The sequence below is a fragment of the Hippopotamus amphibius genome, chromosome 9, assembly GCF_030028045.1.
Source record: "Hippopotamus amphibius kiboko isolate mHipAmp2 chromosome 9, mHipAmp2.hap2, whole genome shotgun sequence".
Taxonomy (NCBI): Eukaryota; Metazoa; Chordata; class Mammalia; order Artiodactyla; family Hippopotamidae; genus Hippopotamus; species Hippopotamus amphibius.
In genome coordinates, this window is record NC_080194.1 from 39,922,103 (window position 1) to 39,939,950 (window position 17,848).

Below are 17,848 nucleotides of genomic sequence, written 5' to 3' on the forward strand. Positions count from 1 at the left end.
AGAAGACCTAAATAGACATCTCTCCAAAGAAGACATACAGGTGGCCAATAGGCACATGAAAAGATGCTCAACATCACTAATTGTTAGAGAAATACAAATCGAAAATACAATGAGGTACCACCTCATACCATTCAGAATGGCCGTCATTAAAAAGTCTACAAATAATAAATGCTGGAGAAGGTGTGGAGAAAAAGGAACCCTCTTACAGTGCAGCCACTATGGAAAACAGTATGGAGGTTCCTCAAAAAAATAAAAATAGAGTTGCCATATGCTCCAGCAATCCCACTCCTGGGACAAAACTATAATTCAAAAAGATACATGCACCCCTATGTTCATAGTAGCATTATTTACAATATTCAAGACATGGAAACAACCTAAATGTCCATTGACTGATGGGACAAAGAAGATGTGGTGTATATATATATACACAATGAAATACTACTCAGCCATAAAAAAAACCCAAAATAATACCATTTGCAGAAACATGGATGGACCTAGAGATTATCATGCTAAACTAAGTCAAAAAGAGAATGACAAACACCATATGATGTCACTTATATATGGAACCTAAAATATGACACAAATGAATATATCTATGAAACAGAAACAGACTCAGAGTCGTAGAGAACAGATTTGTGGCTGCCAAGGGGAAGAGGGTGTGGGGGAGGGAAGGACTGGGACTTTGGGATTAGGAGATGCAAACTATTATATATAGGATGGATAAACAACAAGGTCCTACTGTATAGCACGGGCAACTATATTCAATATCCTGTGATAAACCATAATGGGAAAGAATATGAAAAAGAATTTATATATATTTCTATCCGAATCACTTGGGTGTACAGCAGAAATTAACACAACTATAAATCAACTATACTTCAATAAAATAAAAAATAAAAACTGCCTAAAAAGCATGTAATAGAAACATGTACAGCACACTGTCAAAACTTAAAATGTACAGAATTGTTTCATGTAAGTTTGGGGCAAAGATGCCAATTCTTCTCCCCAGAGGTTACAAAACTGTCTAAATTTATCTTCCTGAATAGATAATAAAATATATTAAAGTAATTTAGTACAGGACATAAGACTGTATCCTTCTATACCTTGTTTTTTTTTTCTTTCAAGATTTATCATAAATATATGTTCCTGACAGTATACTTAATAGTGCATAATAGGAGTGTAATTCAATGCATTAACTATTTCCCTGAATTTTAGATTGCTTCTACTTCACCAATATGAATAATTATGCCATCTTGTACATATAATTTTGTACACTTCTGTGTGTGTGTTTCTAAAAAAGAAAATGCTTAAGTTAAATTGCTGGAACAAAGTATATCCATTTAATCCCTGTCAAATTTCCTTTCAAAAATGTTAAATAAGTTTACATGCACAGAAGTACATTTATCTGCTTTTTCTTCACATTTGTCAATTATATTTCTTAAATTTTTAACTATAGATTAAAAAACTGTATTATTATTCCCTTAATTCATATTGTTCTATTGATTAGTGAAGGTAAGAATCTTTTTGATGTATTGCTGGACTTTTGTACATTTTCTGTTGTAAATTGCTTAACCAGGCATTTCAAAACATTCAAATGGATACTTTTAGAGTCAGTCTTAGCTCAGGTCTACCTTTATATTATAAAACAGAGGCAAGTCAATCGTTTTACATAAAATGAGTCCATGTACATACTTGATTGGGGAACATTATTAAATCGAAACTTCTAAACCAGTACCCCCTTTACAATAGCCCTTAAAACCATTTTATATCTTGATATCCTTGTCCTGATTCTGCCTCCATTGTGACAAAATATTTGCATTTAAGATTATCTGGGGAATACTGTATGATAAAACTCAGTTATTATCTTTTTTTGAGAGCAGCTTATCAATATATAACAAATATAGTAAATCTCAGCATTTTTAGGTGCATAATTCTGACCCTTAAGAAATACGTACACTTTCACATAATCATCACTAAGCTCAAATATACATATTTTAATCACACCCAAAATGCCTCATGTGCTGCTTTGAGGAATCCATTCCCCCACAGACTCTAGACATTGGAAACCACTTTTATTTCTGTCTCTACAGTGTTGGCATTTTCAGAAGATCATAAAAATGGGATACCGTATAGAGCTATTGTATTTTTATTTCTTTACTTAGCATTATGCTCTTAAAATTCATCCATGTTGTTGCACGTGTAGGAAATTCACTGATTTTTTTTCTGCAAATAATATTACAATATTAGCTGCACCAAGATTTGTTTATTCATTCACCATTGATGGATATTTGTGTTGTTTTGAGTTTGGGGCAATTACAAATATTTGGGTAACAGGTGTATCAATGGACATGATTTTATTTCAGTTGGTTTAATATCTATGAGTAGGGATGCTATGTCTAACATATCATTTTGCATTCTCATCATCAATATATGTGTGAGAGCTATTCCAAGTTATTTTAAGATTTTATTTTAGACACTCTAAAAGCTGAGTAGGGGCATAGAAGTATCAATTTTAATTTGCATCCTCTTAATGACTAATGCTAGTGAATATCTTTTTATATCATATTTTCTCTTGGCATCTTTGCTACTAAGCAAAGGGTTTATTGCCCATATAGAAGCCAACGCTACAGCACCAGCTGTGGAGAAAAGAAAAAAACTTTATTGAGAGGTCAATCCAAGAGGAGAAATGAGACAAGACTCTATCTGGGGTCAAATTCTTAGGAGTTAGAGGAGGAGGCTTGGTGTGCAGAAGTACTGGTTGGGCAGGTTTCCATTGGAGGGCTTTGAAATTTGGCCATTTATAATAAGGTATGGTAAAGAGGTTTCAGCATGGGATCTTTCTGGACAATGGAATCTTTGCTGTTGAAAGGATTCCAGTGTTTCTATTCAGCTATGTCTGGGTTCTTGGGTTCCTTGAGGGGAGAAACCTTGGTTTCAGGAGTTGTTTGAGGTCAAAATTTTCCCTTCTAAAAAAGAATGAAATAATGTCATTTGCAGCAACATGGATGGACCTGGAGATTATCATACAAAGCGAAGTAAATCAGATAGAGAAAGACAAATATATGATATTGTTTATACATGGAATCTAAAAAAATGATACAAATTAACTTATTTACAAAACAGAAATACTCACAGACATAGAAAATAAACATATGGTTACCAAAGGGGAAGGGGGCTAATTAGGAGTGTGGAATTAAAATATTCACACTACTATATATAAAACAGACAACTGACAATGACCTACTGTATAGCACAGGGAACTCTACTCAATATCTCGTAATAACCTATAATGGAAGAGGATTTAAAAAAAGTATATATATTTACATATATGTATGTATGACTGAATCACTTTGCTGTACATCTGAAACTAACACAACATTGTAAATTGACTATATTTCAATACAATTTTTTTAAATTAAAAAATCACCTCTGCTCATCCTTTGGCTGCATGACAAGGTTTTATTCTGTTGTCTCTGAGAAACAATTCAGTATCTTGTTAAAGACAGGAGAGGGCCAGTTTGGGGCCAGTTCTGGAGTTACAACTTTTCTTTGGTAAAGTGTTGAATTTTTTAACCATTTTAATGGTATCTATGTTCTAATTATTGAGTTGTAAGATTGTATTATATATTCTGGCTATGTCTTTTTAGAAATATGTCTTGTGCAAATACTTTGTATAGGTCTATGAATTATTTCATTTTCTTAACTATATCATTTTAAAAAGTACTTATAATTTTGTACAAGTAAAATTTATGATTTTCTTTTTATTTTGTATGTGAGCAATCTGTTATTCTTAATTTTTACTTGCCTAGAGGAGCATATTAAGCATTGGAATAAATTTATTTTCAAGAATTTAATGAAATAATTGGTGGTGTTATTTATTACTTTACATCTTTATCTTCTTGTGCAAGAATTTTCTCGAACAAAAGAAAGTTCACACAAGTATCTTCAGTTAACAATCTGTATGCAATCTATTATGTATGGATCTAGGTGTACTCAAATTTGTTTATCATTTCGCTAATAGGATAAGAGTTTTTACATTTAGTAGGGCTGGAGTTAGATGCTGTATATTGTCTAGTCCAACTCTGAGATTCTATATATTTTTAGTTATTCTCAATGGCCCCTGAGAAATTAACTTTATTGATGAATTCTGTAATGCTATTTCGCACAGTCATTGTTCATTGCTATGTATCAAGTACAGACAGTCATAATACATTAATACACACAGCTGTTCAATAACATTTTGAATAGTGTATTCCTGGATTTGTAAGTATCAATATAACATTTAATGTCCTCGCTGAACTAGGCCTTATTAAACCTAATAAATCAGCAAAAAAATAAAATATAAGAATAAGAAATACTCCTTTCTCTGAAAGTGATCAAACTCTATAAAAATTTGAACACCTCATCTAACAATCTGTCCTCACATATTAGGAATCACTTACATGCAGACATCTTCATTTTGTTCCCAGTTCCTTATTTAACTTATACCTTTTCCAAAGGTCATGGGTCCTCAACAATTTTGAGTAGAAAGGAAATTACCTATTTCTTTTAATCCATGTCACAAAGAAAATTCAATAAGTTAAGATAGTATTAATAGAATGCATATTTCAATATGGCTACCTTCAATTAAGCAAACAAAAAACAACAAAAACACCCTGAGAAACAGCAAGCTACTTCTCATCTTTGGATAATATATTTCTCTGAGGTACTTTATTTTGCCTACATTAGTAGTTTCAATTCCATAGTATTATTATGGCTATAGAAAGCCTGAGCTTGAGAAGAACCAATGGATAAAAAATCAACCTACATTTTCACTGAAGTGATTTCCCTATGATTGTTACTCCTCCACAGAAGAGAAAAATAAATACTTTGCAATCAGGGAGGAGATATTTTACCAATAAAAGTCAGACCTATACAAATTATAACATCGATGTTATTTTAAAGTATATTTTGATAGAGGGAGAAAATGCTCTAGATCACGAATGACCTCTGAATCCTAGACTGCCTATATATTAATTGTCTGACATGGGGTAAATGAATTTATTTTAATTTATGTTTCTTCAAGGATAATAATTTTCTGGGTTGATGTGAGGAGAAAACATGAGTTTATTTGTAAAAAAGTAAACAATAAAAGACACATGAAAGTGCTTTTTACATTCCCAAGCATGATTCATCATAAGGAGAGTCTACTGCTATAGTTACAATATTGCTAGCTGAATTCATGGAAACTTGACCACTCTTGTGAATGTCATTGAATCTGTGGGTTTTGCTAGCCTGAAAGACCATGTCCATATTTTTATTTTAAACAACATAACAACAACAACAAGGATCCCCTGGATATTCAATTACATGTTTGTGTTTGTGTAAAGGGGATGGTGTGTGTATGGGTAGGGTGTGGGATAATGACAGGAAAGCATAAGTCTAAGGTAATTTTTACATGTATTAAATTGGGTTTCATATCTTGAAACATATAGTATAAATTGAACAAACCGATGCCTGTGATGCAATTAACTTTTAAGAAATCTCAAAATACATCACAGAAGATATGAATAACTCCCAAATGTAGGTATTACATTAAAAAATAACTTCAGCGTGAACTGGGGTGACACTGAAACTTAATGATTTTCAATTCAAATTATTCAAAAACCTACCCAGTACTTGGACCACTCATGGAGCATTCATTGGAATCAATGAAAAGCAGACTTTAAATCAAGAAGGGGACTTCCCAGGAGATTACTATCCTCAGGAGATAGCTGCATCAGTAATAAATTCAAACTAGGTCACAGGGATTCTTGCTTTTGAATATGGAAGAGAAAGCTGTCCCTGCAGGACATTAGCAAACATCCTGCCTTGAGATGTCAGGTAAGATAGAAAACACTGTTTACCTGGATTTGGAAAAAAAAAACCCAAAAAACTAAGATTAAAGATATTTTGGATAAATTAGGGAAACTCTAGCCTGGAATTCTACAAGGAATTACAGAGGTCTGAAGGTGTTTCTTTCTGTGAGAATATCCCTATTTTTTTTCCCTCAAGAACCTAAGATATTTGGATAATGCTATTGAACCAAATAAAAGGAAGGAGGTATATTGTGGTCTTGAACGGGAGAAGTACAGAACTATCTAGGCCTGTGCTGACATTGACCATGGTGTTCAGCTTCATCCCTGAGCACAAACACCTTCTGAGACCAGAATATAGACTCTGAAAATACTTAAAAACCCATGGATAAAAAGAGGCATTGAGAAGGTCTCTGGCACCAGATCTTTAACACTGAAAGTTGTGATGAATGGCCTGAGCAGAATATGGTCCTATCCAACAAAGGGTGAGTTTCCTAGATTCTCTCTCATCCTTTCTATTTTTTACAACAAAATTCAGCATTTAAAAAAAAAAGAAGAAAAAGCTAACAAAGATTCTGAGGCTAATTCCAATTTTCTTGTTTTTTTTTTTTTTTCAATTTTCTTATTTTTTAGAGATAATGTATAGAATTGTAGTGGATGACTCATTACTTCTGAAAGTCTCATATAAATTGACTCAGGCTGAGATTTTTGAAAAATTGACTAGCCTGCCAGGTAAAGCAAGGACAAATGGACAGGATTCTTATTTTCTCATCCTCGATACCAAGGCAAGGCAGTGAGACTTAAAAAAAAAGATTTTGTTTTGTTTTTTTCTAAGGATCTTACATTCACCAAAGATTAGACTTCTGGGGAAATTTTAGTAGGAGCAGCTGGGAAATACTCAGGCCACCACAGCGAAGGTCTGTACACTCCATGCAGGGAATAGAGATTTTGAAATGTTTATCCCTACAAAGTCTCAGGAACAATATGAAGAATGATATTAGTGAGCGAGAATAGTTGAGAATTGGGACAATTCATATATGCAAATATTTGTAAGGCTTATCATTTGCAGGGAACAAGAGTATGTATGCAACATCTATTTAATTTCATAAATACAGAATATGGTGAGGGATGGACTCAGAAAAAATGTGGACTTTGCTGTCTGTGGGAAGGAGACTCAGTGTGGCCACAACTGATTTTACCTGGATAAATAAGTTTGTGTAACATAGACCATGAAAATGGTCTCATCTCTGACATATGGTATATTATGTTTAAGTATTAAACAGACTTCTGACCTCATCAATAAATATCGCTAATTGTGCTTTATTATATCTTTGCTATAATCTTAAATAAAGTTTAAAGCCAGGCATATAGAAAAAAAAATAATTATTATTGCATTTTTGGATAAATAAGCATACTCATGTTGAATTAGATCAACAAAATAGGCATTGTATAATGTTTTTGTTATTGTTACTAAAAATGGACTATTTGCTAACACAAATATACAGTAACTGTGTAAAATGTCCCTAGATCTTATTAATTAAAATGGAAAAATTTTAGACCTCTAATAAAAAAAAAGATGAATGTGATTTAAAAAATATAATCTGTTAAAGATTTTAGCTTTTTTAAACAAATAATTGTTACTTAATATATTAGATTATCATTTTTTATGTTCAGTTGACAAAAATATGTTTATATTTAACAATAAATTATCATGTAACAGTGATTCATAATTTATGTAATGAAATAATTTTTAAAACTTTCAATTAATTGCAAAATAATTTTTGTAATATATGACAAATATTTAAGAAAAATGAAATGAAAATACAATAATCTCATTATTGTACCTTAATAACAATAATTATTATTAAATTCAAGAAGCAAATTATTGGGACTTCCTAGGCGCTGCAGTGGTTAAGAATCCGCTTGCCAATGCAGGGTACATGGGTCCAATCCCTGCTCGAGGAAGATCCCACATTCTGTGGAGCAACTAAGCCCGTACACCACACCCATTGAGCCTGCGCTTTAGAGACCGTGAGCCACAACTATTGAGCTCATGTGCTGCAACTACTGAAGCCCACGTTCCTAGAGCCCGTGCTCCATAACAAGAGAAGCCACTGAAATGAGGAGTCCGCATGCCACAACTAGACAAAGCCCGTGTGCAGCAATGAAGACTCAACACAGCCAATATATAAATAAATAATTTTTTTTAAAAAAGAAGCAAATTATTATGTCAAATTAATGCAAAACTTTGCAAAGGTTTGCTTTAAATTTCTACACTGATCTCATTGAAGAAAAAATGGGAAATAAAATGTGTCCATGAACTTCAGTTTGATTAGCACTGTCTAATATGTATCATGGTTGACCAAGGCAGTGAGAAATACCCTAGAATGATATACTACTAAATATGTTATAATCACAATACAGGTATGATTTTGCATGAATTTTTAAAATAAATTTATTTAAATGATATTTTTGGCTTATCATTTTAAAATATTATACCAATTAAATGACAGGTAAATTAAATATCAAGTGTATTTTTTTCTTATCTTTTCTTCAATAAATTACAATATCTGTGGAAACTGATCAAAAAAAGAAGATCCTGTTTTCTAGTCCAAAGGCTCAAATGCTCTAGATTGGAAAACGGCATTTACTTTCATATTAGACACATACCAGGATCAGCTTAAAATAAGAAGTATTGTGCACAGTCAATTAAATGTTCAAGCCAACTTTTAACGTCAATGTCTGAGAAAATGCATTTCATTCTAGGAAAGGTATGCAGCTCTGGCCTCATGTTTCCTGTCAATAGCACCAACTCCATATTCTCCACCTTCCTGGTGACAGGCATACCTGGGCTGGAAGCTGTGCACATCTGGATCTCCATACCTTTCTGTGACATGTTCTTTATAACCTTGGTGGGCAATGTGACCATCATGACAGTTATCTGGAAGGAACATGCCCTCCATGTGCCTATGTACCTCTTCCTGGCCAGGCTAGCTGCTTCCGATCTGGGTCTGTCTCTCTTCACCTTCCCCTCAATGCTGAGGATCTTCTGGGTGGATGCTCGAGAACTCACCTTTTCTGCTTGCTTCACCCAAATGTTTTTTATTCACACTTTCCAGGATTTTGAGTCTGCTATTATACTGGCGATGGCCTTTGACCGCTATGTGGCCATTTCTCGTCCATTGCACTACTCTTCCATTCTCACCAGCAGTGTGATTGCCAGGATAGGGCTGGCCATTGTAGTGTGAGCCATGATTGCACAAGTGCCCCTTCCGATCCTTTTGAGGAGGCTGTGCTTCTGTCACTCCAATGTACTTTCTCATTCCTACTGCTTGCATCCTGATATCTTAAAGCTCTCCTGCTCCAACACTAAGATTAATAGCATTTTTGGACTCTTTATGGTGCTTTCCAACATGGGCGTGGATTTTCTCCTTATTATCCTTTCTTACATGTTGATTCTGAAAACTGTGCTGAACATTTCATCCCAGGGTGGCTGCCTCAAAACGCTCAACACCTGTATGTCCCACCTCTGTGCTGTGGTCCTCTTCTTCACACCCATGATCTGCCTCTCTATACTTTACCAATTTGGCCCCAGACTTCCTCAAAACATCTATGTACTCATGGCCAACATGCATTTTCTCATTCCTCCTGTGATGAACCCCATTGTCTATGTGGTGAAAACTAAGCAGATATGAGATAAAATCTTAAAACTCTTCATCAAAAAGGACGTGAAGAATCCTGAGCAACATTTATAACAAATTATGGGAAATAAATATAAGTAAATGGTCACTATTCTAACTCTTTCAACTGAAATGGCTTTTCTTCATCACTATATACATAAGTAAAAGACCTGAATATGTTTTATTTTCTCATCTTACACAGGCCATGATTTTCCATTTCAGCTCTAGCCTTTGATTAAATTCATCATGAAAATTTTCTGTGTCCAATTACTTTCTGGATTGATAACTACTTTCACTTCAAATTTTGGAAGTTGTTTACAGTTTGTTGTGTTATTCTTCAGTAATCTAAAAAATCTAAAATTTTTTCATTATTTGTTGTCCCCTGCTTAATCATCACTATAATAACAGTTCCATTAAATAAATCAGGATTTAAGTCAAGATTTTCTACACATATGAAATTCTCTCTTCCTTGAGTTTTCACTATTGAGCATGCTAAATAAGTTTGAGTCATCTTATAAAGCAACATTAATTAATTAGAGCAGGTAAGTAGAAGCTTAGTACATTCCTAGTGTAGTTAGGTGAGGTGAAGTTGTGATGATTAATTCTGGTGGGGACACATCAAAATGGCAAGGTAAAATTTATAACACAAGAACTCAAAGAATAGAAAATTGTTTCTAAAATACTAATAAAGTCAATTAATTGTTTTACAGTCTGCATCTTCAGATGTAATAGTGACAGCCTTGACCTGATCTTATGGGGAGCCAGTATATTTTGCAAATGTTAAGTTAAACAATAAAAATAAATGAAGATTATTAAATTATTTCTGCCCAAATTGACTTCTGTTAACCTCAAGGCAGAAATCATCCTTTTCCATACTAGATAGCTCCTGTAACACTTTAAAAGCAACGATGTCTCTGGCTAAACTAAATATAACAGCATGCTTCTTTGCTTAAAATGTTCTTATCATTGAAACAGTGGTCTCCATTTTCATCGACATGCAACTATCATCATAGAATATAATAAACACTCTGTATCTTCCAATGTTTTGATTTCCCTAGATGACATAAAAAAACAATTGTGTTCATTATTATTTGCTTGTATTTATCATAACCATTCTGTTTCCTATTTATCAATAATCCCCTTTGCAAGCTACTTTGAGACTCTTTTCTTCAAAAAAGCTCATTCTGCACCATTTATTAGCACCAAATATTATGCATCCACTCTATATATTTAACCACAAATAGTCAAAGCTCTTTAGCTGAACTGAAAAAAAAAATCTTCCTGGCTCACGTTACATTAGATCACAAACAAAAGGAAATTGCTGGTGAAAATCTGGGCAGCATTTTTGTGTTTCCATTGGATGACCTTCAATGTTACTATCTGTATGATTACCATCAGCACTGCTTTTTTGTTCAGTATTATCCCCATCAGCATTGCATCTGCAATGGCCTACTTTATCCCCAATGATATCGTGAACGACTTATTTACTATGTTGAATGTCACACACAATATTTGGAACCACAAACAGGAATTATTAAAAGATTACTTGTAGAAAAAGGTAAAATCATGATCTCATGCAGATATAAAACAGACATGTGTTAAATGGTTTTAGTTTATATGAGGCAACTAGACAGATGTTCAAAAGAGAATCTGTTCAAAAGAAAGCTGTTTAAAGGGAATGTTAAAATGCTACTTATATATATAGAATAAAGGAATGCTGAAAGGAACTGCAAATAGAGACATAATCTGTCTGCCCCCCCGCCCCCGCCCCACAGGTTTTTAAGGAAGACAATTTGAAACTATGCAAGACAAGATAAATTTCACATAATTTACTCACACTTTATAAAGAGTCATAACTTGAAGCTATGAACCAAGCTAGATATGATGATGTGGAGGGGTATAATATAAACAATGCCTACTTTTCCAATGAAACACACACACACACACACACACACAAATTTATAGTCTCTTTCTTTTTGATCAAAAGCAATCTAAAAAAATTATTCTTGGTTGTATAAGACTGGTCACATTAGATGTGGCCTGATTACTTCCATAATTGCAGCAAGAGTATTTATTATATTTATCTTTCAAGTCTGCTTTAATGGAAGTTATCATCAGTAATTTCAGGTTGGACTTTTAAAAGCTTCTCTTCATATCTGATTAAATGAGAATCATTTCAAATATGACATTTTAGGCAAGGGATTGATTCCATAACCAATATTTCCAATTATCTCAAGGTACAAAAGAGGACAGACACCTATTTGAACCTATACAAATAATTATTGCCATGAAAATAAGAATACTCACTGGACCTCTGGTCAATATTTGACAGTACTGACTGCTTGTTTATTCCTAGATGTCTGTGCTTGTCTGCTCCTCCAACACCTCTCTATTCTGGTTATTATCTGGTCTCTATGGATAATTCTACTCACTGCATTTTCTGACCAGCCTCTGAATACAAAGGTTGCCCTCCTCATCCCCAAGCTCATCTCTATCCTGGGTTCCAGACAGGTTCACACCTCACTCCTGGATAATTCCTTGTGTATGCCACATGGAAGTCTTAAACTCAACAAGTGCAAAGTAGAACTTACTGTCTCCTGCTCCATCCTCAACTGCTACTTCCTCCTGCTCCCACTTTGCAGTTCTCCATTTATGTGAATGGCATCTCATTCACTTCCTCACTCCAGCCAAAAAATATGAACCATGCCCCACATGGTCCTCACTCTCCCATAATTTCCAATCACTTACTACTATTGTAGATTTTACTTTCTTAGTATTTTGCCAGGAATCCCCACTTTTACATTTCCCTTGTTCCTGCTTCAGTTTAGATATTGAACTAGTTGGCTTCCCTTCCCTCATTCTCAAGCAACTCCAAACAGGACTGAAAACAGCTTTCAAAATCTCAGCATGAAGATGTCGCGCACGTATTTAAGCTTTTCCATTGCTCCTGTCCATGTGCAGGTTACTCTTTGCTCACAACTACCACTATTATTCATTGATAATTTTCTAGCTCAAAAAGTTCCCTTCTGATTATATATTCTGTGCCCCTAAATATAAACTTCCTATTTAACCTTCTGAGTATCTCTAGCAAGTTATTACAATTGTTCCTGCTATAGTCTCTTCTTTAAATATTCTCCTTATTATTTAAGGGCCCACAATAGTGCCCATTTAGTTTTGAATTGGTAATTGCAGTCCTGGATTGTCACCTAAGATTAGAATTATTTGATGTCATATTAGAAGCTAGTCATAGTTCACACATGCTGAATGAAAACATTTCTATCTCATGATCAGTGGAGTCACGTCCTACTCCTGAAAATGGACAGAAGATCCCTACAAGAAAAGAGGTAATGCAACAATCTGTTTTACTCAGTTCTTGCTTACTCTGTACCCATGTTAATGGATTGTGCTTGACCAAACTCTGAGAACTAATCTTCTGGAATGTTCATAGAGTTACTGAGCAATGACATCATTATCTATGCCCAAAGCAGTAGCTCAGGATGAACCAGATCGGTAGTATGTGTAAGAGAAACATAGAATTTGTTATGTACACCTGTTGCCTGGCTGGGGTCTACATATTCTGGTTATGTGGCAACCTATGTAACCAGCTCCCTGTAAGAACTCTGTACTCCACAACCCAAGCAGACATCCATGGATAGACACGTCTCTCATATGTTTTTGAGGCTTGCTGCTAGACTGACCCCTGAAGAAAGAGGAAATACTTAGATGCTTGTATTTGACCTCTATAGCCTTCACCTATGTATATCTTTCTCCTGCTGTCCTGCACAGTGCCCCTCACTACATTAAATCTTAGTCACAAGAATAAACTTATGATGAGTCGTACGCATGCTTCTAGTGAATCACTGAACTAGCTAGTGGGTGTGGTACACTGAGATGAGTCCTCTATCTCATGCCCAATTTGGTCCCTACATCAATTTCCCAGGCCACTCCTGTCTAGCTCCACACCTGCTGTGACCAGGATCTGTATGTTATATCACTCTCTCCTCCAGAACAGAATCCAGGCCCATTTCATATGCTCCTGGTGAATCCTTTTTAATCTCTTCCACCCTCACAATCATTCCTCAGTAAATTTAAAGAGCTCACTTTGAGGACGAAGGGAGGAGAATAAGAGAAAACACAAGGGAAAAGTAAATTGTATATTATTGTAACAAAGACTGATCGGTGCAGAATGAATTTATCTTGGAGGAAATCTAATAATATTATCACTCATGGAAATAATGTTCTCAATATTCCCTTCCAAGATATTTACAATTTAAGGAAACAATCTTCTGGATTTGGAAGAAGAGGGTTGGAGGATAGCAAGGATTATATATCCTGGATCTCTAAACACAATGCAAGATGTTTTGGGGGCCAGAATAGAAATGATCTGTGTGATGACTCTGATCTCTATGGTGTTAAGAAGGTCTTAGGCTGGAAACAGAAGAAAGGAAGCCTGAAGCAGACCTGGCTGTGTGTCCCAGACTTGTATCATACATCCTCTGGAGAGCTGGCAGAGACCCACAGAGATTAGCAACAGACAGCTCTGTCTGGCACATGCACATCTGATGCTTCTCTGAGGCCCTATACCACAGGGACTCTCATCCAAGGAGAGCCAGAACCAGTGCTTTATAAACCTACTCGCTTGGCACTATGCTCAAAGCAGGACCCTCCCGAGGCCCCAGCTGCACCATGATCCACGGAGGTTGTGTCCCTGCCTTGGTGTCTGGTGAGTGATAGAAACACCTTGGGCTAGTTTAGCTCTAGTCACGTTGTATGTATACTGGGGATGGAAGCCAAGAGAAGTCATGGGCTATCCTAGATATGGTTGTTAACTTGATGTGAGGATTTCTGAGGCAGGGTGGACATTTGTTGGAGGTATACAGCATCTCTTTTCCTCTTATATACCATAATCTAGAGTTTTGGGAAACCGTCCCTGGCCCTTTTTCCTCACCCAATAATCACTTGATTCTTGCCCTTAGAATTTAAGATCAACTGCAAATCAAACTTCATTTATATAAGACAAATATTAGATACTTGATACATAATTAATGTAAGGAAAAAATAATACAGGAAAGAAAAGAAAATGAAGGCAGGAACACAGGGAAGGAGGGAGGAAAGAAAAGGAGGGAAGGAAGAAGGAAGGAGGCAAAGAAGGAAAACTGGAAATATGATTTCTAATTCTCACAATACATTGTATAGAGGCAACACCAAATATTTACCAATGAAGCTCTCACGATGAAGAGCTATGTAGAGGTCTTATTTTAAAATAAATAGTTTAAAGGACGGATAATATTGAATCTATGCTATAAGATTTTTAAAAAGCACAATCGCTCTGTGTTTATGCTTTGAAGAACTGATATGACTTAGTTTATGCAGTGTTTCTCAGGGCAGTACAAGAAACTCCAGGACTCCGTTTGTGGAGTTTTAGTGCTTTGAAGCAGCACTAACACCTTTAGAGGTCTGTGTGGTCAGAAAGCCACCCAGAGTATGGGCAATGTAGTAGTGTTTCTCAGAAAGTTGTACATTTTTTAAAAAATGACCTTTGGAATTCAACTTACACTATCTCCTACAAATATTAGACACAGATCAACAAAATGTCATAACCATTCAGTTTATAATGATGAGGAATTTAGAGAAGAAACTATGGAGGGAAATGTTAGCCAGAGAGAAGCATGCATTGGCTTATACTGCAAGCTCTGTCCTTTGTCCACAGGTCAGTCTTCCATTCTTTGGTAACTCCTGTTATTTTAGCTTTTCATTGTAAGCAAATCCAAACATTTTAGTCTCTATTCTCCATATGTAGATGAATTCTGAAACTGTTAAGCTGCTCCTTACTAACCATTAAGAGTATGGGAGTAAAGCTAACATACAGGTGGCTTATTTTATCAGACAAGAATGCAGACTGGAATGCTTCAGTACAGGTAAAATCTAGATAATCAATTACTAGGTGAGGGCTTAGAACACTTTAACATTCACAAAAGGCAATTCAGGAAGGTAGCTTTCCACATGACTTAAATATCACAATAGAATGAATTATTTTCTGAGACAAGGTGTCTCACATTCTTCTGCAGGATGTTGCAGAGTCAATTAAGTAGAAGTTGGACAAGACCTTGAAAAATACTAGTTTTGTTTCTTTCTTTCTTTTTTTTTTTTCTGGCAAAGCTCAAATAAAGAAGATAGCAGTTTTGCTCCTTAGTTTGTGACCGAAAACATTTGGCAAATATTCATGTGGGAGGGATAATACTCCCATCTACTCACATTCAGCAGTGGACAAAAAAGGAAATTAGGTGGAGAAATGCTTCTAAACTCTACTTGATTGTATCTAGTGAATCCTTGAACACTTAGCACATGCCTGGGCCTTCTAGGAATATCTCTTTCTTCTCATCACTGATGTCCATAGCTAACTCAGATGAACTGCTGTTCTTTGGATAACTATACTTATCAGAATTTGGCTTCATGTATACTATGACCTCTCTGTGGCAAACCCACAATAATCACTGAATTATACTGGGAGAATTAATTCATACCATTCACAAAATGCAGGGCCCACTGCTGTTTTTCCTTCTTGCTGTCCTCTGCTAGGTAATTCCCTACAGTCCTAGTGTCTCTGTGATTTTAAACATGCTGTGATTAAAAGCCTATAAGTAAAATTTGTCAAAAGCAGGTTGATGGGTGCAAAGCCTATTCACTGCCCATCTCTCCCTCTGTAACCACAATTCAGAGAGAGTTTGTATTAGAACAATGTAGACGATTCCTAGTACCCACCCACACTCAAATCTCAATAGGTTTACCCATAAAAAACCAACCAACCAAACAAAAAAACACTAGTCTTCCTTTTTCTATTACAGATGGTTCTCAAATATAATATCACTGCTTCCGCTCTTTCTTTTTTACAGGTGTTTCTCCTTTTTCGCCTCCTTCTTCTCTTCTTCTTCTTCTTTTCCTTCTCCTTCTTCTTCGTCAGTTACTTTCCTACAACTACTGCCAATATTTGTTTACGATTCAATTACCATGTGTGTTTTGCTTCTGACACCATTGTTCACCCTTCACAGAATTATTTCTCTGGGTTTTCCTTAGACTAAAATTAACATGTGGTATAGGGATTGCAGGTGTTCTTCATGACGTTATAGGACAGCATTATAGTTAGTTTATGAAAAAGAATTAGAATATAATGAAGATTGTTTCACTGGTCATAGCTGCACATGCGTGACTGCCCAGGAAGATGCTGACAAAGAGAGTCATCACTCACTGTGAACAAAGTTTCTTTTGCACTCCATGTACTCAGATTTCACACTTCATTCCTTTCTTTAATAATTGTCCTTGAAGCACCCAGAATCATTACAGAGGTGAGTCATGGAGAGCAGGATGAAGATTCACAGTTGGAATCTTTTATATGTCCCATGGTCAGTGCCCACATGAACTAGTTTATGGATGTGTTCTTTGTTGACCAGTGGGTTACTGGACATTCAAAAACATAAACTATACATAGTCTGTCATTATACTATTTAAATTGAGTACACTGCAGGAGCTCAGTAAATGTGTGATGGTATTGAGAGTGTATTGTATTTCTAACTATGAGTATGAGTCAAAAATTATCCACCCTCTGGCTGTAGAATTTACAGAAGTTTTAACATAACTGGAGTGCAGATAATTTTTGACTCACCGTCAAAAAAATACTATCTAGGCTTCACCTTCTTTCTCTGGCATATCTGTACTAGCTACTCCAATATTTTTCAGAGAGCTCTAACTAGGATTGAGAAGGGACTTAAATACAGTAAACATATATATCAAGCTCAAACACTTCCTGGTGTCTTCTTGCCACAGATAATACTTTTGATGTCCTGACGGCCAGAGTAAAAGATACATCTGGTAATATCAGGAGTTCAGAGTTCATATTATCATTCTCATCAATGTTATTTTCTAACCCCCAAAGAGTCATTTAGTACAATTATCTGTCCTCAGTCTCTTTAAAACCCTGTTATTATGGCACAAAAACTGATTTTGATTAGGCACATGGATCCTGTGCTCTCAATACAGAGCTTCCCTTGGCAATTTTTGTACCTTGAAATACGTTCATATAGGGAAGGGATTCTCTCCTTATAAAAGGCCAAAGTTGCTTCTGAAAACTAGGACAAACCACCAAGAAGAGAGGCAGCATTATACCCTAGGAGAGTGGCTACAGGAGTAGGAGTCAGTACTGTGAGAAGCAAAGAAGAACAATGTTACACTGCAGGCATGGGCCACGGGTGCATGTGGGATGAGATGATAGGAAAATGCTGTGAAAGAATAACACTTTCTATCTTTATCATTTTCAAAGGGCAACCGCGTCTCAGAGTT

At 35.4% G+C, this 17,848-nt stretch overlaps 1 pseudogene; it reads left to right on the top strand.

Moving 5' to 3' along the window:
- The first annotated feature begins 8,623 nt into the window (after positions 1–8,623).
- LOC130860830 (olfactory receptor 51G2-like) lies at positions 8,624–9,589 on the top strand (annotated as a pseudogene).
- Positions 9,590–17,848: the final 8,259 nt, after the last annotated feature.